The sequence below is a fragment of the Papaver somniferum genome, chromosome 10 (assembly GCF_003573695.1).
Source record: "Papaver somniferum cultivar HN1 chromosome 10, ASM357369v1, whole genome shotgun sequence".
Taxonomy (NCBI): domain Eukaryota; kingdom Viridiplantae; phylum Streptophyta; class Magnoliopsida; order Ranunculales; family Papaveraceae; genus Papaver; species Papaver somniferum.
This window is the reverse complement of record NC_039367.1, coordinates 30,753,404-30,769,779: the sequence shown is the minus strand read 5'-3', so window position 1 is coordinate 30,769,779 and position 16,376 is coordinate 30,753,404. Positions and strand designations below refer to the sequence as shown.

At 36.9% G+C, this 16,376-nt stretch overlaps 1 long non-coding RNA gene across 8 annotated transcripts; it reads left to right on the top strand.

Annotated features, from left to right (window-relative positions):
* Positions 1 to 239: 239 nt before the first annotated feature.
* LOC113319019 lies at positions 240 to 3,399 on the top strand. 8 transcript variants are annotated; one of them, XR_003345017.1, is made up of 10 exons: positions 240 to 360; positions 459 to 511; positions 862 to 985; positions 1,086 to 1,163; positions 1,271 to 1,315; positions 1,512 to 1,724; positions 2,043 to 2,194; positions 2,290 to 2,503; positions 2,843 to 3,038; positions 3,148 to 3,399. It is a non-coding gene; the product is annotated as an uncharacterized LOC113319019 (long non-coding RNA). The 8 variants fall into 8 exon arrangements; XR_003345021.1 differs by having other exon boundaries at positions 862 to 975; positions 2,043 to 2,503; XR_003345015.1 differs by having other exon boundaries at positions 1,518 to 1,724; positions 2,043 to 2,503.
* The last annotated feature ends 12,977 nt before the right edge of the window (positions 3,400 to 16,376 follow it).

Sequence of the window (16,376 nt, the reverse complement as noted above, 5' to 3'; positions counted from 1 at the left end):
GTAGGGTGGCGGGTAAAGGTCGAAATTATCCTACCCTACTGGTCTTCGAGCAATTCCTACTAGGGATGCACATACCCTACCCATACCCGCCAACCCTACCCTAACCGCCAGTTTTTTAACCGTATCCACTATTTGGCCGCTAGGGTGACGGGTAAAGATTTTCTTAACCGCCAATAAACGGGTAGGGTGGCGGGTATATGCCATATCCTACCCACCCTACCCATTGTGCAACCCTATCTTTTATCACTGGCTCACTGCTTCTCTTCTCTTCCCTCGTTTCTCCACACTCGTTAATCATCTGACCATTGAAGAACCGTGTAAGACTAACGAGTTTAGGGTTTCGATTTAGTTTCGATCTGTGTAAGTCATCATCAATTTTTCGATTTTAGAGTTTTATCATCTGTCAAATCAGATTTTAGGGTTTCATCTAATACCATTTTTTTTCGATTTCATTTTAGGGTTCGTCGGATTTGGAGTTTTGAAGAACTGATCTTGAATCTCAGCTTAGAAGGTATATGTTTCTACTTTTTGTTTGTTAGATTTCTCTTCCGCCTCTCTTCTCTCTTTTATTCTTCCCTATAGATTCATATCTGTTAATCGAGTTCATGATTTCGATTTCATTATCTGTTAATCGAGTTTAGGGTTTTGATTTCATCATCTGTATTTCATCTGTGTAAGTCTTTCATCATCTGTTTTCGGGTTTGAGTTATTTCGATTTTAGGGTTTCAGTTTGTTAATCATATTTAAGGGTTTGTTTACAGATTCCTGTGTGAATGTCTTCTCGCTAGGTGTTACTCTTTCTTTCCATTATCAATTTCCAATGCTTAATTATTGATTTAATTTGGGTTTTGTTTTCTTCAGGAAGAAGCATCTGGGGTTGGGAGGAATGAATGCTTTGATTTTGTAACCATCTACAGATTCTATATCCAGTCTATGATTTAGTCCTAAAGGAAATTATCTTGTTGCTACTTCATGGTATAATCAGGTTTGTTTTGGTTTTTCGATTTAAATTACCCCCGTGTGGTTTTGTTAAATAATGAAGGAATGAATGCTCAAATTTGGGTTGTGTTGATGGAAATTTAAAGGTTAGATGTTGGGAAATACAAAGATCAAGAACCAATACGGGAAGTGTTGCAGAAGCAGCAATAGCTGATGACCAACTGGTAGTGACATTTTGACTCTTTTGTGATTGATTTTTGAAATGCTGGTTACTTTATTTCTTGGTTGAAATGTTGTTTTAATGTGTTGAATGTTGGTATATTTGATTCAGGTAGAAGTTGGTGGATTTATTTAACTTTTATGTGAATGCATAAAGGTGATATGATTATTAAGCTAAAGTCTGTGGATTTCGAAATTAGAGCATGAAGTGATAGATTGCTTTTTTACTGTTGTTGGTAGTGCACGATAATAGTAACACCTGAATATACTAGTACTTGACTTGACTTCTAGTTCTAAAATGTTTAATAAATTCTCACATTGTTCCGTTGTTGCTCTGTTTTCTGACTTCTTAGTTTCAGCCACTGTTGCTGAGTTTAAAGGTTGAGATATTTTTGGTGTGGTACGCGTGGCCCAAGTGAGCATGGAATTAGCAAGATTTGAAGCAAACTTTAGTGGATTGTCACCTCGAAAACATGGATGGACTATAATGAGTATGGGGATTTGACTAGAAAAGTGGCAAGTACTGGGGAAGTGTTCAATTCAATCCAATAAAAACACCATGACAGGTTTTGCCCCTGAATTTTTTAATAGTAATGTACTAATATTTCCTAGAAAGATGAAATGCTTTCTGCCTTTCTAATCTTTTAGATGCTTGAGAGTATCCATAGCACGAAATGCAGAAAAACTAAAAATGCTAAAATTGGAAGAAACTAAATTTAGGTTCACTTAATGTCTACAACTAGGGTTGTGTTGATAACTCCGTTGAAGATTCTGCAAGAAGACCAAACTATTATATAACATAACGGTGTATTCAGCTAAATAATGCTTACTGGAAATTCTAGTAATTTTATTTTGTTTGTTTTTATTCATCTTGACTTGGACAGAACTCAGTGGAGCAAGGCTGATCAAACACAGGCAAGATGTACAGAATGAATTTCATGAGGAGATACAGCATCCATTAACTCTGCATCAGATTCATTGATTCAGGTAGAAGGCAAACCTCAAGCATCACACTCCCTATCCCTGTTAAACCACGGTATGATGTCACCTTCCCATCAAATTTATTAGCAAATCCACAACGTGCAGCCGTCACTCCCAGCCCAAAATCACAACCATAAATTTCAAATCTAGGTGAATTTCCCATCAGTACGGTAGCATTATCTAACAAAGGCCCCATCTTAAGTATATATGGTTGGGTTTGGATGAGAAGGTGCGGGTTTCTGAAAGAGAAGACCATCTTTGAGAAAAGTGGTTTCAAATAGCGGCAGATCTTTTAATGTAAATTGAAAAGTGGCAGATCCCATGGAGTCAAATAGCGTGGTTTCTTTGACTCTTCTAAAACTTGGTATGGTTTGATGGTGCACTTTGAGATTTGCAGAACATCTTTTTTATTAGTTTGTGGATTCATTTGGTAACTTACAGAAATTGGCAGAATCTGAAAAGGTGGAGTGGGATGAAAGTTTTCTTTGTGACCATCAGACTGATCCTCTTTTATATGATGAATGTCGTTATGACTAATGTAATAGACATAGCCCAGTACTTTCTATTAAGTGTTCTTGGGACGTTGTAGTTTTACTAATAGTAACAAGGATTTTGTTTCGAATCGATAATTATTAAGAGAGAATTTCTTTTAATATCATCAAGAGATTAGTGGATGGATAAAATCATTTTTCTTTTGATTCAGGTGGTTACACCTTGCCAGCATACAGGTGGTACAAAGGAACACCCTGAGGAGTATATTTACTTGGAGAATGGTAGCAGCCTTAAAGAAGTATTGGGTTTGTTGAAGGATATTCCCTTGGAGAAGCTGAAGGCAACAATTCAAAGTGCAATTTCCACTGCACACGTGAAAAACACAAGTACCTGTATGTATTGTAAAGGTGAGCTTCTTGTCACAAGTGTTACTCCATTTTAAGATTTCCACTTAGAGCATCATACTGAAAATTCGATACTCTAATTATCTGTATGACCTCTTTCTGGACCCAAAAGGTTTGTGCAAGTATGCAATAAATGCCTGGAAGCCAGGAGATCTTGTGCAAGCCCAGCTGGTAAAACTGGTGATGAGAGGTATGATACTGCTCGGATATTGAAATGTGTACTCTTTAGTTGTGTCCCTTCTCTATCACGGAACTGGAATCAGATTTTGTTTGTATTGGTATTTAACCCCTGTTTTTACTTAAAGTGATTGTTTTTTTTTCCTTTCATGTATGGCTTAGAAATGTAGTTTTCTTTTGTTGATAAGTGACTGTTCATATAGCATTGTGATGGAGATGTAAGAGCATCCACAGTGGGCGAGTATAACCAAAAATTTGGGATGAGATCGTAACACAGTGGGACGGAGTAAAGATCAAATCCCAACCAAAGATCAAAACCCAGACCATATTTAGTCGCGACCAAATCCCAAATCCTAATATAGTCGGGCGTAAATTTAAAATCCGTTTGTTGTCAGGCGTAAACTTAAATTGCGTTTGTTAACGGGCGTAAACCAAATTTACGTATGTTGGTGGGGCGGAATTTAAATTTACGTTTGTTGCGGGCGTAACATAAATTTATGCCTGATGAGACGGACAGCAGCATTCCGCGCGTTGCCAGGCGGATACCAAAATTCCGCCTCTCTGGGGCGGACACCAAAATTCCGCCCCTCTCAAACGGACTTTTTTATCAGGGTTCTGATGAAAAAAAAGTACTACATGACGAGTTTGATTATGAAAAAAAAGCTTTTAGTCCCAAATAATAATAAACTCGTCATTTATTATTATTTCTCCTCGAGTCTCATCAATTCGCTTGTCTTCTACTCTCCTACACTCCTTCCATAGAGAGAGAAACAAAGAAAAAAAAGGATCCGATCTCAATTCATGTCGATTCAATAACACTACCTACTTAGGTTTTTTAATGGTGAATCAAAAATCCCTAAATTAGTCTTTCTTCACAACACAAACTCTTTCTGTCTCTTTTTCTGTATATATTCGGAACCATAGAAAAGAAATAGATATATAGATGGATTAATTGAATGATTGATTGAAGAGAGAAGAAATAGACTGAGGTGGAGGAAGAAAAACAATGTATGAATGGCTCAGTACAGACAAACATGCTCATCAGCAGCATCAGAACCTCATGTCTCACTTGGTATTAGGTTTCCACACAAGCAGAATGTACGAAGTCATAGAAGATCAGGTCGTGGTGGTTCTGATAAGAACAATAACAGTCGCAAGATCTCATTAACTTTGTAGGAATTTTGGTGTCCACAAAACCTAATGGGCGGAAATTTTGGATACGCCCGTCTCAGGCGTAAAAATATTTTACGCATGACAAATTCATCACGCGGACAGCAGATGTCCGTCCATACAATTCATCACGCGGACACCAGATGTTCGCCCGTCTGATCTCACACGTGCTGTGTGACCGTGTTTAACTCGGGCGGAATTTATTTTTACGTTTCTTCGAGCGGTCATTTGGAATCCGTCTGATCAACGGGTGGAATTTAAGATTCCGCCCCATACGAAACGTAATTTATATTTACGCTCGATAACAGACGTGATTTATATTTACGCCCGTTTGAAATGTAATTTATAATTCCGCGCAGAAATGAAACGTAACTAATACTTCCGCCCGTCTTCATGCGTAAAATTGTTTTACGCGCGACCAAATTTGGTCTTCTCCCCATAACGTCACAATACAGATTAAACTCATATTTAGTCTTTTTTTTTGGTCTTTGATCTTTGAGTTTAGTCGTACCATTGCAGTCGCTCTAAGAGCAACTGCAGTGGTGCGAGTATAACCAAAGATCAAAGACCAAAAAAAACGACTAAATTTGAGTTTAGTCTGGTGTGTGACGCTACGGGTGGAAGACTAAATTTGATCGAGCGTAACACTGTGCATCCGCCCGTTGTTTTATAAAAAAAAAAAAAAAAAATTGGGGCGGACGATTAAATCTCCGCCCGTCCCACTAAAGAATCAAAGTCATCTTATGGGGCGGAGGTGTAAACGTCCGCCCCATACAAAATTGAAAAACAAAAAAATGGCGCGGAGATTAAAAACACGCCTGGTGTGGGGCGTAAACTAAATGTACGCCTGGTGTGGGGCGTAGTCTTCAGGTCCCGCGCGATCAAATTTGGGTTTAGTCTTGGTCCCAGACCAAATATAGTCTGAAATATAGTCGATGGTCAGGATTTAATCGATAGTCCGTCCCACTACGTCTCGTTAATAAACCAAATATTTGGGTTTAGTCGTCCACTGTGGATGCTCTAAGGTCTCAAAAGGATAATCAAAAACTTAAAAGTATTCCCTTTTTTATTTTTGAAAATGAAGAATACTAATGAGTAGATTTGGGTCACTTGATAGTGAAGTGTAGTATAACTCATGTCGGGTTACTTTATGTAACATTTCTATTATACGTCATGATATATTCAGACTATAATGTTTTTTTTTTTTTAATTGATTCGTCTTTGATATGGTTTTATTCTCGGACTACTTTAGGTCAAAGTCAGTTGTGAGCCCAAAGTCCTTGAAAAGTATTCAAAGGCATAGCTCGTCACAGAAGAAAAGTAGTGTTAAAGGGAAAATAACAAGAAAGTGAGTATCTTTTTCTCTTCTTGTCTAATTTGATTATCCATTTTGTTAATTTTAATATATATTCCAGATCTCTTCGTTTCTGTTGTGCTTTCTCGGTTGATATCTAGCTGTTGTGGTTGTTGACTTTTTGTTTGTGAATTATGATATAAAAGTCCGTACGCAAACTGACGGAAGTTCATGTCCGTGAATTTATGCTGAGTTTGAAAACCAAAACCAAACTCATCCGGTTACCTAAAGTACCCGTACCCGTACGCCTACTGGCGGAAAGTTCACGTCCATGAATTTTTGCTGAGTTTGAAAACCAAACCAAACTCAAACACGGTTACTTAAGTACGCATACCCGTACGCATACTTAAGTGTTTACTTTCTAAAATCGGTTGTATATGAACCTAAATATTTATCAACAAGGAACGCAATCTTTGCAAACCGTGGCTATAATATTCATTTATTGGTTCGAGTGAATCAAACCGTTTTTGCTTCAATTGTGTTCTTGTATAAATCTATGAGAATATAGCAATTGAACAACTCTTTAACTAGTTTAATTTGAGTCATTTGAACTAGTTATGGTTAAGATGAATACGGTTGATATGAGAGTAATCATATGGCTAACCTCGGTTAACTATTTGTGAACCAATATGGCGTACACGTTTGGGTACGGTTAACTATTTTTGAATTGTAAAAAATCATTAAGTCAGGTGGATTTATGGATTCTGGTCTGAAATCCACCTGTTTTGATGATTCTCAATTAGATAATTCACAAACTAATTCAGAAATATCTTCTTTAAAAGTCCCCTCAATTGAATTGCATGATGATTTGTTTGAAGAGGCTTTAAATCCATGAAAGTTCTCGCTTATAGGGAGATTAAATTTACAGTATATCAAATTTGTTGATGTTGCTGTTACCTTAAGACAGCAATGGAAGTTAACTAGGGAATGTAAACTCATACCATTGGGAAGAACATTTTTTACAATTAAGCTGGACAATGATTTAGATCGTAGAACTATCAAAGATGGTCAATGGGAGGTTCTTAATCAGGTTCTACAAGTAAGGAATTGGAGTTCAAATTTTAGACCCTCTAATCAGCGTACTTCAAAGCTCAGGTTTGGGTTCGTCTTCCTGGTTTGGGACTAGAATTCTGGAAGGAAGAAATATTGTTCAAAATCTGCAAAGAAATTAGAACACCTATTAAAATTGATGTTGCTACTAAAAAATGTGAATCAGGGTATTATGCAAATGTTTTGGTTGAGATGGATTTCGCTCAGTCAATTCCTAATAAAATCTGGATTAGTACAAAGTATGGTGGTTTTTTTTCAGGATATTTCAATCCCAGTTCTTCCTAAATACTGCCATCACTGTAAAATCATTGGTCATGCAACAACTGATTGTAGATATCAACAAACTAAAAGAAGTACTGAAGGCAGTGTACAAAGGAATAAAGGAAAAGTAGATGTGCCTCAAATTCCTTTTGATATTTGTGACAGATCAGAGGTAGAAATCTCTCCATCAAAGGTACAAGCTAGTACCTCTAATTCAACTCACCAGCAACATTTACTGCAAGACTCTCTGATTACCAACATTACAACTCCTATTACAAATCACAACTAAAACTCTATCAAATATGATTTGGTAGGAGGAAGATTTAATGTTTTGAATTCTGAAGATAATAAAGAAGAGGAAGAAATCAATAAGGAAGAAACTACTGTTGAATTACCTCTTCAACAATTATTTCAAATTGCTGAAGTTACTGGGATTGAGAGTAGTGTTGTTAAATTTATTGATGCTGGTACAGGGAAGGTAACACTTGAATCTGTTCCCTTTACTTCTTGGTCATCAGTATTTAACACTTCTGCAGAGAAAAAAACCTCCAAGTCACATGCTAAATTGAGTAATATCACAACTGAACAGGTTAGTCCTGTTTCAAATAATGAGGTTGTTAAGAATGTTATTCCTGGTAATAACTATGGTGGAAAAATAGTTAACCCAGTTCCTCATAATACACTTTTAGGAAAAACAATGGTAAGGGAGGTCCAAAAAACCTCCATATCAAACAATGAAAGTACTCGTTTGGAATTTAAGGTGCCTTAGAAGAATTAGGGCTCAACAAAAACTACATTCTTTAGTTAACCAATTTAATCCATCACTTGTGTGGATTTATGAACCAAAAATTAAGTGTTCCTCCTCCTTTTGTAGTAAACTAAATTTACCTGGTATCCAATATATGGTTATTCACAATGAAACTAATGATCACAAAGGCAATATATGGTTATTCTGGAGTAGGTCAATTTCCACTCCTCAAGTGGTTTCTATTACAAGTCAAATGATTACAGTGGTTGTGGGTGAAGTACTAGTATCTGGTGTACATGCTCATGTTAATGTGGTCCAAAGAAGATATTTATGGGATGAAATGTTGGCAATTAGTGAATTTAAGAAACCTTGGGCTGTGTTAGGTGATTTCAATGTTATCTTGTCTATAGAAGAGAAGGTGGGTGGCATATCTCCTTCAAGAAAATCTATGATTGATTTCAATGATTGTTTAAATGCATGTGAATTAGTGCAAGCTCCTAAAATTGGTCTGGAATTTTCTTGGTCCAATTGTCAGCAGGGTAGCAAAAGAATTTTATGTAACCTTGATAGAGTTGTCTTCAACATGAAATGGATACAAATTCATAGTGATTGGGGATACAAGGTGGGTCTCAGAATTGCTTCTGATCATGCTCCTTTATTAGGTGGAAGTGCAAGTGTTCCAAGACCAAAACATATTCCTTTAAGGTTTCAAAATATGTGGATGGAGCATCCTACTTTCATGAAGGTAGTTCAAGATAGTTGGGAACAAGAAGTACATGGTGATGTTGCTTTCATTTTTACGACGAAACTTAAAAAGTTAAAACAGATTCTTAGAGAATGAAACTGGAAGGTGTTTGGTGATGTTAAAGTCAAAATTCAAGAGGCAGAAAGAAAAGGTTCAAGAAAAGATGATAAATTCAGATTCTAATCCTCATGATGAACATGCACTGCATGATCTGGTTATTACTCAAAATGAACTTAATTCAAGAGAAGTGCAGTACAATACAATGTTGAAACAAAATCCAAAAAAAAGTGGGTAATGGAAGGATCTTCAATTCTAATTTCTTTATTCAAATATTAAGATTAGGCAAACAACAAATGCCATTTGTGAGCTGGAGGAAGAAAATGGGAATTTGGTATCTGACCAAGCAAGAATCAGTACCATGTTAGTGAAATCTTTTTGAACAAAGATTTAAAGCTCAAGATGTGGTTGTTAATGACTCTATTCTTGATGTCATTCCTAAAATTATTACTGAATCAGATCAATTTATGCTTGAAGTGACCCCTGAAGCAGAGGAGATTAAAGCTGCAGTGTTTGGAATGGATGGAGATAGTGCACCAGGGCCTGATAGTTTCCCAGGTATGTTTTACAAGGCATGCTGGGGGATTATTCAGCATGATTTCATCAAGGAAATTCAATACTGATGGAGCAGAAAGTACATTCCTAAAGGTTTAAACTCTAACTTCTTAACTCTTCTTCCCAAAATTAAAGGAGCAAAAAAACCCAATCAATTCAGGCCAATTGGTCTAAGTAATTTCAGTTTTAAGGTGTTTACTAAAATCATCTCTCTAAGGATGACCAATCTTATACATAAATTAGTATCTCCACAAAAAGTTGCTTATATTAAGGGAAGAAGTATTCATGAGCAAATTATCTTAGCTTCTGAATTAGTCAATGAGATGAAGAAAAAAAGAAGAGGAGGAAATTTGAGCTTGAAACTTGATATTTCTCAAGCATATGACTCTGTAAGCTGGGATTTTTTGTTTAAAGTTCTTCTAAAGTATGGCTTTTCCAAGGATTGGTGTCAGTGGTTGGAAGTTCTCTTATCATCTGCTAAAATATCCGTCATGGTCAATGGTGGGACAAATGGTTTATTCTCAATGAAAATGGGACTCAAACAAGGGGATCCTTTGTCTCCAATTTTGTTTGTTTTAATGGAGGAAGTACTAAGAAAAAAATCTGAAAAGGTTGGTGGAAACAAACAAGATTCAGCCAATGGTAATAAGAAATGGTATTTCTCCTACCCATTTGCTTTTTGCTGATGACATTTTCCTTTTTTAGCAATGGTTCAAAAAAAAGTATTCTCAAGCTTTTACAGCTACTTGATGAATACCAACTTTGTTCTGGTCAAAGCATTAATAAAGTAAAAAGCAAGTGTTTTATTGATGGTTATTCTAATGTCAGAAAAGTTCAGATTGCAAATATGTTACGAATGGATTTAACTTCATTCCCAGATAAATATTTGGGAGTTATTATCTATCCAGGTAGAGTTAAAACTGCTACATTATGGACAATGGTTGAAAAGATGCAAGAATATTTGGCAGTCTGGAAAGGGAAGCTTTTGTCTTTTCATGACAGATTGATTTTGATCAAACATGTTCTTAGTAGCATTCCCATATACAATATGGCTGTATATAAATGACCATCTTCGATCATTAAAGAATGTGAAAAAATTGTGAGAAACTTTCTATGGTCAGGAGATGCAGAAGTAAAGAAGTCTAAAACTATTTCTTGGAGAAGAGTCTGTACACCTTTTGCTGAAGGAGGATTGGGGATTAGAAGATTTTCAGATATTAGTAAAGCATTATTAATGAAAATGATGAGGATACTCACTAGTTCTATGGAAGATTGGTCATTATTTTTTGCATCCAAGTTTAAAGACAAAAATGGAAAATGGACTGAGAAATGGAAGTTTTCTTCTGTGTGGACTGGATTAAAGTGGGCCTGGCAATTTCTTAAATGTGATGCTATATGGCTTATATGCAATGGATAGTATACTTCTGTTTGGTTTGATCTATGGAATGGTGAATGCCCTATAATTGACAAACTGGTTTTACTGAATATGTCAAATCCAATTTGCAGATGAAGGTTAAAGACTTGATACAAGATGATGAATGGGTTATTCCCATTGAGTTACAAAATGTACTGCATTATCCTTTGCCACCTATATCTGGTACTCAAGATGATTTGGTTTGGTGTGGTGACATGAAAGGAAGGTTTTCTACTTCAGCAGCAGATAACAAAGTAAGACATAGGGGATCAATTCTCCATTGGCCTTCTTATATATGGAAACCTTTCATTCACCCTGGTATTTCAAGTAACATCTGGAAACTACAACAAGGAGTTTTTATTGATGATCAGTTGAAAGTTCAACAAGGGTATTCAATGGTATCTATGTGTTGTGTTTGCAAACAAGATCAAGACAGCATGATCCATCTTTTGTGGTCCTGCAGTTTCAGTATACAAATCTGGCAATGGCTAGGTAATATCTTTAACTTCTCCAATCCTTCCTATTTTGATGATGTGATTCATTATGCAAGCAACCATAGTCCTATAGTTAAACAAATATGGTTAACAACAGCTTTTGCTACTATGAGGGAACTATGGTTTCTTAAAAATAATAATTATGTTTGATAATGCCAAACCAAATGTAAATGATTTTAAGAGTAGAATCATCAGCCTAGTTCATTATGGAGGATATAGAATGAAAGCAACAAGATGGAAGCATGATTATGATTCACATATTCTTGAATTTTTTAAGTTAGGAGACAGGGGAAGTAAGTTCACAACAATTAGAGAATGTATCTGGTTGTTGCCTCCAGGAGGAATTATTCTGTTTTTGGTGTAATAGAACTGCAATAGGGGATCCAGGATTGGCAGGATTTGGCATTATTGCCAGGGATCGTGATGGTAATGTTATTGGTACCATCTCAGAAGGTCTGGGGGTTGCTTTTAATCACATAGCAAAAAAAATAATCAGTAATCTGGGATACTGAATGGGCAGGAAAAATGCAATGTAGAAACATTATTATCAGAGCAGATTCAAAATCAGTAATAACTGATTTCCAAGAAGGAACAGTTCCATGGTGTTTTAAGGAAAGATGGATACATGGTACAAACAGATTAAATCAAATATGTTATGAACATTGTTACAAGGAAACTAACTTTTCATCAGACAGCTTAGCTACGAGGGGAGCACATATGCAAATTGGAGAAGTTGAACATCATGTTGGAAGACCAGACCACTTGATCACAATAGAAATGCCTAATAAAAAATATTACATAATATTTTAGTTTGCTTCAAAATCTTGTAATTTTGTATTGTAATTTTGTTTTCCTTTCTTTTTGTTGTAAATCACTTTAGTTTTTTGATATAATAAAAATTTGGAGATTCAGCAAAAAAAAAAAAAAAAAAAAAATGGTTATATAAACCTAATTGAGGGTACATTTCATTTGTGTGTAACAAGCTAAGTTCGATCTAACGGTTGAAAGATATTAGCTTGGTTGAATCAGTTTTTTCATCTAACGGTGATTATTGAATGCTTTGTTACCAAGGTAACTTGGATTGCAAACCCTGATTTCAAAACTATATAAAGGAGAACTCTAGCAACTGGGAAACCTAATCCCCACACCTCATGTGTGTTACTAGTTGCATAACTATAGTCGATTCTCCTTCAATCTTAGGTTTATTCTCGAGACCATGTAGGTTAACGACTTGAAGACTTCATTGGGATTGTGAAACCAGACCCAACTATTCTCTTTGTAGTTGCGTGATCTGATCTTGCTGTTTCTATCGTGATTGAGTGCAATTGTAAAATTGACTTGAGATTTATATCTCTGATAGGCAAGATAGAAAAGTAGTCACAAACACCTTCGTCTCATCGTTTGTGATTCCACAATAACTTGTTTCGCTAGTCGACTAAATTTATTGTGAGGTGATTGATAATACTAGGTTGTTCTTAGAGAATATAAGTACGGTTTAACAATTGGTTCCTGTTCACCTTGGTTTATCAAAAGACGGAACAAAACTCTTGGGTATTTCTGTGGGAGACAGATTTATTCAATCTTATAGACTTTTCTGTGTGAGACAGATTTGTTTATCAAGTCTTCGAATTTGGGTCGTAGCGACTCTTAGTTGTGAGTGAGATCAGCTAAGGGAATCAAGTGCGTAGTATCCTGTTGGGATCAGAGACGTAAGGAGCGCAACTATACCTTGAATCAGTGTGAGATTGATTAGGGTTCAACTACAGTCCAGTTCGAACTTAATTGGTAGTAGGTGATAGGTGCATTATTTGCACTAGTTTGGTACTCAAATGCTTTGCTTTATTGGTAGTTTTTGTATCATTATGCTCTGATTTTGTTTGTTTTGAGTTTCTTAGGCGTTTGAGGCTATCTTGACCAAAAGGAAGTGGAACTCGTTCAAATCCGGGATTTCTTCGCACCCTTGAAGAGGACAAAAAGACGAAGCTAATGGCGAAAGAATGGAGTCAATCCGACGTCGTATGAAGAATTTAGAGGCGCTCGAAGCGAGTCGAAGTTGCAAAAAGTGGGACTGCACAGAATTATTAAAGGCAGACCAGTCTTCTACTCAGGGCAGCCGCGTAGTGGGTGATAAGGGCATTGAACTGTCAGTCCTGTAAGACTGGCAGTTGCATTGTTTATAAAGGGAATGATGCTTGGTCTTTGTCATGATTGAATATGGAGAAGGATTTGTGGAGATGTTGAGCTCGAGATAAAACAAGGAGTACGACAATGTTGGATGCTTCAAATAACGACACTAAATGAACTTGAGTTTGTTCTCGGTGATTGGCGAAGATGGGGGTATCGAAGGGATTGAAGAAGGTGTTGGTTGCTGTAGTAATTCAAGCTAACAGAGTCAGAGAAGAATGAAGAGTTTCCTGAGTGATGGATGTTGTAGACAATGATTGGCAGTAGTGATGATGCTCGGTAATGAACTGTGGTACCGCGAGTTCTGCAAATGGAGTCTGCGGTGGTGGTCTGTCTGTTGACAGTTGATGGCACGGATACAATGAGGAAGTTTGGCACTAGTGATGAAGTTGAGATGTGGTGTTGGATCTCGATGGCTGCTGCTATGAAAACCATTTACGAAGAAGTGGAGCTCGAGTCTGTGGTGGTCGAGAACAAGGAGTTGGTTATCAAGGAGAAAGAATATCATGTTGTGGTGGTTGGCAGTGGCGATGAGAGTAGCTGGCAGTCGAGCTGGGGTTCGTAATGATGAAGGTGGAGAAGTTCTGACGCTGTGTTGCTGTGGCTATACAGGTCTGTTGATTGAATGGTGAATGATGTCAGACGAGGATAGTTCCATGGTGATGACGAGCTCGACATGAAGAGATGAACTGTATTGACACTGTTTTGTTGTCGATGGCTGAAGGAAGTTTGAGTTTTATGCTGTCTGTGATAATAATAACTCGAGCCTGGAAATGATCAAGGGCTAAGTTCGGAGATGGATTGAGAAGAACGCAGCTCGTGGTGTGATGGCAGTGGAGAAAAAAATGACAGTTGTAGTGTTGCGTAATGATGAATCCAGGGAGTAACCATGGAGTTGAGTTATGGATGATCGGTACAGGGACTGGAGAAGGAAGCAAAGTCAGGGAGTGAATTTTCACCGAGGGATGACTGTACGTGAATGACCGGAATAAAAAGGAAAATCCAGGGAAACGTATTTCTCTCGGAGGCAAGAGTTACCGTGAAAAGACGAAGGGAAAAGTGAAATCCAGGGAAAAGATATTCTCGGGGAGACTCATATGTCCGTGATTGGCACATGAGGATAATACGAAAGTACTGTCAGTTGAACTGACGGTTGAATTTGCAAGCAAGAGGTTATTGGGATGGGCTTCTCTCCAGCTGCGTGAGTCCGTTAGTTGGGTTAGTATAGTTGGCGAGATTTGGAAACTGATTTATGCACGGACGCAGCACAATTGGGAGATATCTTTTTATCATTGGATATTATACTTTGGAGAGAACAGGAGAGCTAGGGTTTGGCGATCTTGGCGTTTGATCACCACGATTGAATTTAGGGTTTGCTTTGTTTTTCTTCTTATTATTTTTCATGGGCTTTAAGAAATCCATGAGTAGCTAAACACTCCATATTGGTTAAGGATGTAGTCGGATATCATAAACATGTCTCTAAATTAATATATTGGTTTTGTTATCTCATTCAAATCATTATTGTCTTGTTCTACGATTTATTATCGTCATGTATGATTGTATGATTATTTGTTTAGGAGCGCTACTAAATGACCTTGAATGCATATCTATTGCTAGACTAGGGTTTTGAGATACGTAATTGTTGATGAACCTTGTCATAAGTAGCATATTGTGATTACCAATTGTACTCAAAACCTTTGTGTGATTGCAAGTAGAAGCTTGACCTATGTTAAATAGTTTACTCGTAGTATTTCTATTGCATGGATTAGTCTAATTCATAGAACTTAAGGCTCCTAGAGGATTAAACCTAATAGCACGTTGCATTAGGTTGTTCAATGAGAAGTATTCACATATTCATCGTTATGGTATGTGATGATATAAGGAATTTACCGGCGTATACTCTCGATGGGATACTTTAAGACTCTTGATAATGAATGGTTGAGTGACAACACTAGTTATTAGTCGAAGTGCATGTATTATGATTGATAATGAACCCTTAACCAGTATTCTCAACTTATTGATTCTCTTTATTCATTCTTTGCTATTATTATTAGTTTAATTATTTTAGACTCAAATCAAAAATTTCCCCAGGTTACTTAAGTTTTCAAATACGAATAACAACCCACATCTCCTTGTGGAACGAATCTGTTCTTATAACTATACTATTATTTATAATTGTGAAGTAAAAGAACTTAAATTATTTTTGCGTCGGCTGACAACCGGTCAAATTTTGGCGCCGCTACCGGGGAGGCATAACGGATTGTTATTTTGTTTTTGGTTTCTTATTTTTAGTTTTTAATCTTGTTTTTGAGAATCTTGTTTCAGGTACTTAATCTCTGGCACCCAAATGTTGGGATTACAAAAGGTGCGGAATTTCAACTCGCAGAGGAACAATACTACAAGAACCTCGAAATCTACAGCAAGAAGAGATGGTTGGAGGAACAAACAACAATAACACTGGTAACCAGAGAAACCAAGGGAACCAGGGAAATGATGGCGCTCCACCACCTCCACCTCCCAAGAGGACACTCAAAGATCTGATATCCCCATCGTTTGATCAACAAAAGTTGTGTGTCAACTTGGAAGATTCAGTTGAGCTCAAATCTCAGTTGATTCATTGGTTACCGAAGTTCAAAGGGCTTCCAGAAGACGATCCAAATCGTCATTTACTACTGTTTCAACATAGGTTGACAAGTTTGAAGCCAACTGGAACTGATCAAGGAAGAGCTTTACTGACAACTTTTCCATTCTCTTTGATTGATTCTGCAGAAGAATGGTTTTATGGTCTTCCATATGGAAGTATCACAACATGGAACGAGATGCAGAGAGCATTTTTAGAAAGTACCTTCCCGCCTCTAAAGAAGCAACTATTCGTAAATCAATTAGTGGGGTTGAACAAATTACTGGTGAGACTCTGTACGACTACTGGGAACGGTACAAGAAGTTGTTAGCGATCTTCCCGCATCACCAAATCTCTGAGAAACTCATAGTGCGGTATTTTTACGATGGTTTTCTCCAATCTGAGAGAAATCTTATTGATGGAGCCAGTAGTGGTGCTTTGACAAACAAAACCATTGACGAAGCGACATAATTGATCGAGAATATGGATGCAAACACGCAGCAATTCAACAC